The 7,454-nt window shown below is 37.3% G+C and overlaps 1 long non-coding RNA gene across 1 annotated transcript; it reads left to right on the top strand.

Moving 5' to 3' along the window:
• The first annotated feature begins 617 nt into the window (after window positions 1-617).
• On the top strand, window positions 618-3,663 carry LOC136363383 (uncharacterized). The gene is made up of 3 exons (XR_010743985.1): window positions 618-808; window positions 1,696-1,778; window positions 3,471-3,663. It is a non-coding gene; the product is annotated as an uncharacterized lncRNA (long non-coding RNA).
• Window positions 3,664-7,454: the final 3,791 nt, after the last annotated feature.

Genomic DNA, 7,454 nt, shown 5'->3' with positions numbered 1-7,454 from the left:
AGCTCTGATGAGGTTCTTGTCATCACTGTATGTATACACTGTGTTATGGGAACTCTTTCTGTCTTACCTGGTTCCACTAAGGCTCCTCTACCCACCTTTGAAGGAGTGACACAGATACACTTAACAACTGGGAGTGCTTTTAGAACCAAATATAGCTTCAGCCCTGTTGCTAGATGGAACTCAGGAGGAAAGAGTGAAGATCCATGGGGTATTGAATCCCCTGAAGGTAGGCAGGTGTTTACAGATGTTTACAGGTCTTTAAAAGATATGCTAGATGAAAAGATTTTCAAAAGTAAACCTTCACCCCTGATTAATGATATCCTCAAGTACAGATGTTAAATTTTTCAGATATTTTCCTGTGCCATTCTTTTTGATGACATTTTTAGAAACTTTCTTAACTGACAAAAGTATTTTGTGCCAGGACTCTGGTAGGATCTGTAGTAAACTCTCTGTTTCACTATATCAAAGAATATCTCTTTTTATGTCATGCAGATAATGTATGGCATGAATAATGAAGTGTAAGGACTTGAAGTTTTCTCTGCTCATTGCTCAAGTGTGTGCACAAAGCAAGTATACAGGTGACAAATTTGTATTGGATAAAATTGAGAATTTTTTTTTTTTAGAAAATCTTTCATATCTGTATGGTTTTCTTTCTACAAATCTCTGTTCCTGAGGATGGAAGCGCCTTCATGAACCAAAAATGTAATTTTGTATGCCTTTTTATTGTTTGGATTCTTGTATATAACAGTGAACATTTTGACAGAAAACCTCTGTGTAACACCACCCCTCATGTTTCATATTTCCATTGGTACATTTTTACATAAAAATTATTCAATGAGATTATAAGGTAACAAGAATTGCTGTGAAGAGAAAAAAGAAAGGCTCAGCCAGTTCCCCTCAAGCTTTGAGCTTGTCTTTTTAACAGTTAACTCTTTTCTCAAGACCATATAAATGGAGATTTCAGATTTTGAGAAACCTTTTTTTGTATAAACCCATAGAATATTGAACATAGAACATTGATTGCTCAAGAAATTATGGCAAAACAAATTGAGTCAATTTTATGAAGTTTTAAGACTGATGAACTTGGAGAAGGCTGAAAGAGCAGATTAATTAGCTGACTGAAAATTGAGTTCAAAACTGAAAATTAAGAATTCAGCCACCTGGAGAAACATGTCACTGAAAAGAAATTGCTGAATAGCTGTCTGCAGTTCGGTTTGCTGCCTACAGTTTGTCGAATGTATAAGCCACAGTAAAAAATTTTTTTAACTTATTTATGGTCCTTTTTTGCTGAAGACCATATGCTGCTTAGTCTTGCACAGATTGTTGTTGTCAGTCTGCTGTGTTTTGCCTTTCTACATGAAGGAGAATCTAGAGTGGAATTTTTTATAAGTTTCTGAGAAATTGGTTAATAGAATGGACTTAGAAATGAAGAAGATAATTTCATAACAGAAACAACATAAAAATTAAATTAGCCTTTAAAAGACAGTGGTTTCTTTTGAAAGCAATGTAGCAAAACACACACAAAAAAGTGGAATTTTTGTAGTTTTGAAGCGATATCATTTGTCTCTGTCTTGTCTTTGAATGCAAGAGATAGAATATGGTAAAAAGTCATGTGTCTTCCCAAATAATTGTCATTCTTCTCCTCTCCCTCTCCTCCTCCTTTTCATTTTTTATTTTTATTTTTGTATTGTTTAGATTTTAAAAGAAAATAAAGATGAAAATCAATAAAGAAAAAGGGAGAAGTCAGAAGAAAATACAGACAATATTGGACATTTCATGTAAGGCTGATGCAGATTTCCAAAATTAAGTTTTTAATTTAATTTAAATTAAAATTAATTTTAATCTAATGATTTTCCACCACAAAATTTAAAAGAGAACACTCTGAAAAAGAAAAGCTCTCATGATAATCTTAAAAGTTTTAAATATTTTCTAGCATTCAGTTATGCTTGTTCTGTCAAATGTGGATCTTGAAAAAAGTTACCCAACAGATGTAGAAATTGCTATCTGATAGTAATGGCTTCTTCCATTTGAAGCCAATGACAAAAATCCCATTTCCTTCAGACTGAGATTTCTCCCCATAATATCACATTTAAAGAAGTGATCAAAGTTTCGTCAGTGCATATTCTCTGTACTCCATGTATGCAGTGGGTCCTTTCTCTCCAGGCAGAGGGTCATATTTAACATATTTTGGTCTCTTTAGTGTGAACATAATAGGAGAACCAATAAACCCAGAAGATTTTCAAGTTACCCTGTAGAAGTTTTCATCTCTGACAAAAGGTTTTACTTTAGCTCTAACAAAAACAGATAAACAGCTTGTTTATTTAATGTGAAAAAATAAAAAGGAAAAAAAGACAGAAAAGGGGAGAAAAAAAACACTCAAGAAAGTTTATTCATATTTTTCTTTCAAAGTTTTCTTTGAAAGGCAGGAGATAATTGTAAATGCAATTCCTAAGGAAGTAGTTTTTCTGCTGGTGAGAACCAGCGTGTAGCCAGGTTAGAGCTGAGTCCTTTTTGCCTACTGAAGAAGTGATCACAGGGCTGCCAGCTGGAGTTTACTTGACTGTACAATAAAGCGTCCCTATAGGTACCTTTTGTTGTATTTAAAATGCCAAGTGTAATCTTAACACACTTTTTTCTTTGCCTTCCTTTTTTTCCTCTGTTGAGTATTATATCTTTAACCAAGGAAATGAGAAAAAGAGAGAGAAACAAAAGAGATCAACATGTCACCCCAGTTATTTAAGACACTCTGTGGGGAAATGATATCTTTCACTTATTTATGTTTTATTCTAGTGTTTTGGGGTTAGCCAGTGAAGAGAAAGTTCAGTGATTAACTTGAAGTTTTGTGCAACAATGATAGTTTAAATGAGTAGAAATCTATATGACAACCACTTCTCTTGATGAGATTTCATGTTGTCCTTCAAATTCCATGCATTAACACTTCTTGAATAGAGGTAGAATGTATTTAACTGAAAAATAGGCCCTAAAATATTGAAAGTTTTCCACTTACTTGTGGAAATAAATCCACAAAACAAAAAAATCTCAAATGCTATCAATGGACTAATTAAATAGAGGTATTTTCTACAGTTTTGGAAATGATAATATGCTTAAATATAATTTGAAAACCCTTTTTACTATCACTCTAGCGGGCAAGTGTTTGACAGTTTATATTCTGTATACAGTTTCCAGTCACAGGACTTGCCATAATAATCATTCACTGATCATATTTTGTTAGCAATTTTTCTCCAGAATAGGACAAACCTGTGGCGTCTGTCTTGCTGTTGAAATGAAACAGTCTATAGACAATCACAGTGCTTTGTGATGCCTCTGTTTTATGACACAGAGGGAAGATACATATGAGTGAAAACAGGCACCTACTGCCTGGAAAATCACCATGTGAACTTCATCTTTTTGAATGTGTACTGTCACACGAGAATATTGTGGATGACAAATATTTTGTCATCGTGTTTCAGAGGATACAAATCATCAACTGTGTGAAGTTTAACAAGGAAAAATGCCAGATTCTGCACTTGGAAGATTCTGGACATCTGCACAGACTGGGGAACGACAGGCTGGAGAGCAGCCCTGTGGAAAGTCATCTCAGAGTCCTCACTGATGGCAAGTTGAACATGAGTCAGCCGTACCCTGGCAGCCAGGAGGGCCAACTCTGTCCTGGGGACATCAGGCACAGCATCACTGGGCAAAGGAGAGGATTGTCCTGCTCTGCTCTGGGCTGGGGCAGCTTCACCTCGAGTGCTGGGAGCAGTTTTCTGTGCCACAATACAGGAAGAATATAAAGCTATTAGAACGCATCCAAAGACTGGCTACAAAGATTGTGGAGGCCCTGAGGGGAAGGATTAAGGGAATGCCTGAGGTCACTTGGTCTGTTCATCCTGGAGAGGAGACTGAGACCTCACTGAAATTTAGAGCTTCCTTACAAGGAGAAGAGGAAGGACAGACACTGATCTCTCTGGTGACCAGTGGCAGCACCAGGGGGAACATCATGAAGCTGAGTCAGGAGATTTAGTTTGGCTATCAGGAAAAGGCTCTCCACTCAGAGGGTGGTTGGACACTGGAAGGGACTCTTCAGGGAAACTAAACCTGGCAGAGTTCAAGAAGATTTTGGACACTGCTTTTAGGGAGATGATATGAATTTTGGAGTTGTCTTGTGCAAAGTCAGTATTTGGATTTTGGGATCCTTGTGGGTCCTCTCTTGATCATGATATTCTATGACTCTCTGTTTTATTTTCAGCTTTATTCTGGAACTTTGTTTTAGGTATTAGGTAAAGAGCTTCCAATGTTCTTTGTGCGACTTGTGATGCTCTTTGCTATTTTCCAGGGAGCTCGCATAGAGCATAACTAAAATTTACAGGTAACATTGCTCTTGCTACCAAATTTAGTAAGCATTCATTTTTGCTTTTAGACACCAGGAAGCCAGGATGGTGCCTTGACAGACTTTGACTCCAAAGAACATACAGAATGAAATGAAACTTCTTGTTTAAATGCAGAATTACATTTTGGGTCAGCTTTTCTTCTCCATTAGCATCAAATGGCAGGGTTCCCTCTTGCAGGACCTTAGTCATGCAAATACAGAATCTCTCTATTTCTTCAAAAGCTGTTTCATAGGTGGGTATTTGTGAATGGAGAAGTGTGAATTATATCTTATCTATTACTTTCTTTTAAGACAGTAGTGTAGGAGTTCTTGAGTGTCAGACAGGAAAGGTTCCTGCAGAAATAACTCTGCTAGTGAATATGATGGCCAGGAAAGGTCTGCCACAAAGGCCCATAAAAACCAAAGTGTGGCTACCGAGGAAAATGTGTGCTAAGGCCTGTCAAAAAGGGTAGTATGTTTTATTGCCAAGCCACCCAGTGAGGAACTCAGGTGAGTAAGGCTGTGCCAACAATTTTGGGCATGTATGCCTCACTTATGCCCCTATTCTTCAGATCAAAAGGTTTAAATTCAAACAGTTTACTTCTAATAGAAGCGAAAAACAAAGTCACTTTGTTTGTTTGTTTCAAAAGCAGAACTGAAAAATAACTTTCACTTCTAAAACCACCACTGATTTGTTAAGTTTTTGAAATTTAGCCAGGAGATGTGCTATGTAAGAGATGGACCTGAATGATCATTAAATGTTTGTTATCTGCAATAGCTGTTGGGGTTGGGTGAGTGTTGTGAAAACCCCATGAGATTTTGACTGAGCCTAACATGCAATTCTTTCATGAGCTCTAGATCATAAATATTTCACATTTCTTGACAGCTCACAAGGCTCTCCTTTCTATTTGAAATGGGTACACTTTAACTCATCCACTGAGCCCCCTTGCACTCTTGGCAAATATGGATATAAACAGGATGCAAAGGGTTACCTTGACAATTATTCTGTCAGTACCCTTTAGTGTGTGGCCTTTTGCACGGCCAGGACAGGCTGTGGCATCTGAGGAAGAGCCCTGCAAAGGACTGGTGACTTGGAGTCCTGCACCTCCATGGTACTGCATTCACTGAAGCTGGCTCTAAGAACAGGAGAGATCAGATTATAGAAAATGCTGGGTTTGTCTAGTGTGCAGTGGTCAATCAGGCTGGCAGAAAGTGCTAGTCTGGTATAACCTCTCTTACCATCTTGTTCAGCCTTTGGCTTAAGGCACAATCTATTTTAAAAACACAGTATTCCTGTAACTTTCTTCCCTAGCTCCCATTCTATTCAGTACACTTACAGGGTTGAGAAAAAAGCCCAGCAAATGGCATTGTGGCCGATGTTTGTCTGTTATAACCCGAGAGGAATGTCTTGAACTTAATATGTTTGGTTTGGGAGATCTGTTTTTGTCCACTATAACCAATTGTCCATTATAACCATGTCCATCATAAGTGTAGTGTGCACTATATAATTTAACAGCAGTGGTTAGTACAGCAAAAACCAACTGTTGAGGCTGGGTGGGAAACCTGAGATATTTTGTTAACCAAATATGTCCTAAAATAATCTTAATTTTTTGAGAAACTATCAATCTCTGCATTCTTGGCTAAGTGCTGTTGTTGAAATTTTAAAATGGTCTATTCATCCTTAAATATAAGCTTCACCAAGAGAAGAAAAGAAATTTTTTATTCTTTCAAAATATCTGATGCTTTATGTACTAAGAAGAGCCCTGACATCCTTGAGTTTGAGGAAAAAAGGTTAAAATGGGTGGGGAAATGATCCAATTAGTTTTTATGGAGGAAAGAGGTACCTTTAAAAATTTGAAATGTAATAATACATTGTATCTTATGAATAGAGAACAAATATGTAAGACTAAGATTTCTCATCACAGTTTAAATAAATTTTATGTACATTTCAGGATCTCAGTAATAGTTGTCACAGTTTAAAATTTTTAATTTAATAAGTCTTGTATAAAAGGCGGGAAATGGCATAGGGATTAATTTACAAAACAGTGTATTGTACCCTTTTAAATGTCAATGGTCGTTAAAAAATGGAAATTAGCTTGGCTTGAACTAAGTCTAAAGAGACATGTCCTTCCTTGCTTTTACTATGTGAAAATAAGTGAAATTGGTTAGAAGTAGGTTTTTGAAATACAGAACAAGATTTTTTTTCCGTGAAAAAAAAAATTCAATTTTACATATTACAACTTATTTTCATTAAAATCAAAGCCAGAGAAATAGCAGGCTGGACTTGTACACCACTAATAAAGCCAGCAGGTGATGCAGTCAGTCTTGCAGCCAGCAATTCACTGCCTGGGGAACTTGTCTAAGGGATTGGGGGAAGAAGGCTCTTCTGCCAGTGGAGAACCTCTGTCTCTATCTTCCAAGAAATATGCTGTGAAGGTATGTTTATTTTATCTTATTTTATTTTTTAAATTTCTTATTTTGTAGTCATAATTTGCACATGATACAACTATTGTTTTACTAAGTTTTCTAAGGATTTACTAAGGATTTTCTAAGGATTCTCCCAACTTAATAATAAGAGCTTAAATCGTGGTTTCCTTCTTGACTCCTGGCATCCTGAGAGCCTCAGTTCCCTGGAGTCCACCAAAGGTCCTGGTTGGACCTCATGGTCTGTGAATGTCCTGGAGAGGTGTCCTCTGGAGAGCATCATGGATGTGTCCCCATCTGAGGGAGCAGGACTGACAGTGGGCTGACAGAAGGGAGCAACTTGCACAAACTCAATTTTTGAGACATACAGAGGCATCTGCATGTACTGAGCAGTTGTGGAACAGAAGAGAAAGCCTCAGGCATAATCACTGACTGGGTGGCAGCCTGTGAATTTGACAGTGAGGAACTGCGAGAGCTTCTAAGAGAGCTCTGCTGTTCAGGGGTCACTAACCAATCCTTATGTAAACTCTTCCTGAGGGCTCCATTCTACCAAACTATGACAAAAAAGAATACTGTCTTTTCTAATCCCCTGTAAACTGCATATTGCATTTTTCACTTACTTTTCCCCCCAGTTTTTCTGCCCTTACTTGTGCTGGTAAGG

Source organism: Sylvia atricapilla, chromosome 1 (assembly GCF_009819655.1).
Source record: "Sylvia atricapilla isolate bSylAtr1 chromosome 1, bSylAtr1.pri, whole genome shotgun sequence".
Classification (NCBI taxonomy): domain Eukaryota; kingdom Metazoa; phylum Chordata; class Aves; order Passeriformes; family Sylviidae; genus Sylvia; species Sylvia atricapilla.
Note: the sequence above shows the minus strand (reverse complement) of the source record. Positions and strands in the feature narration are given on the sequence as shown.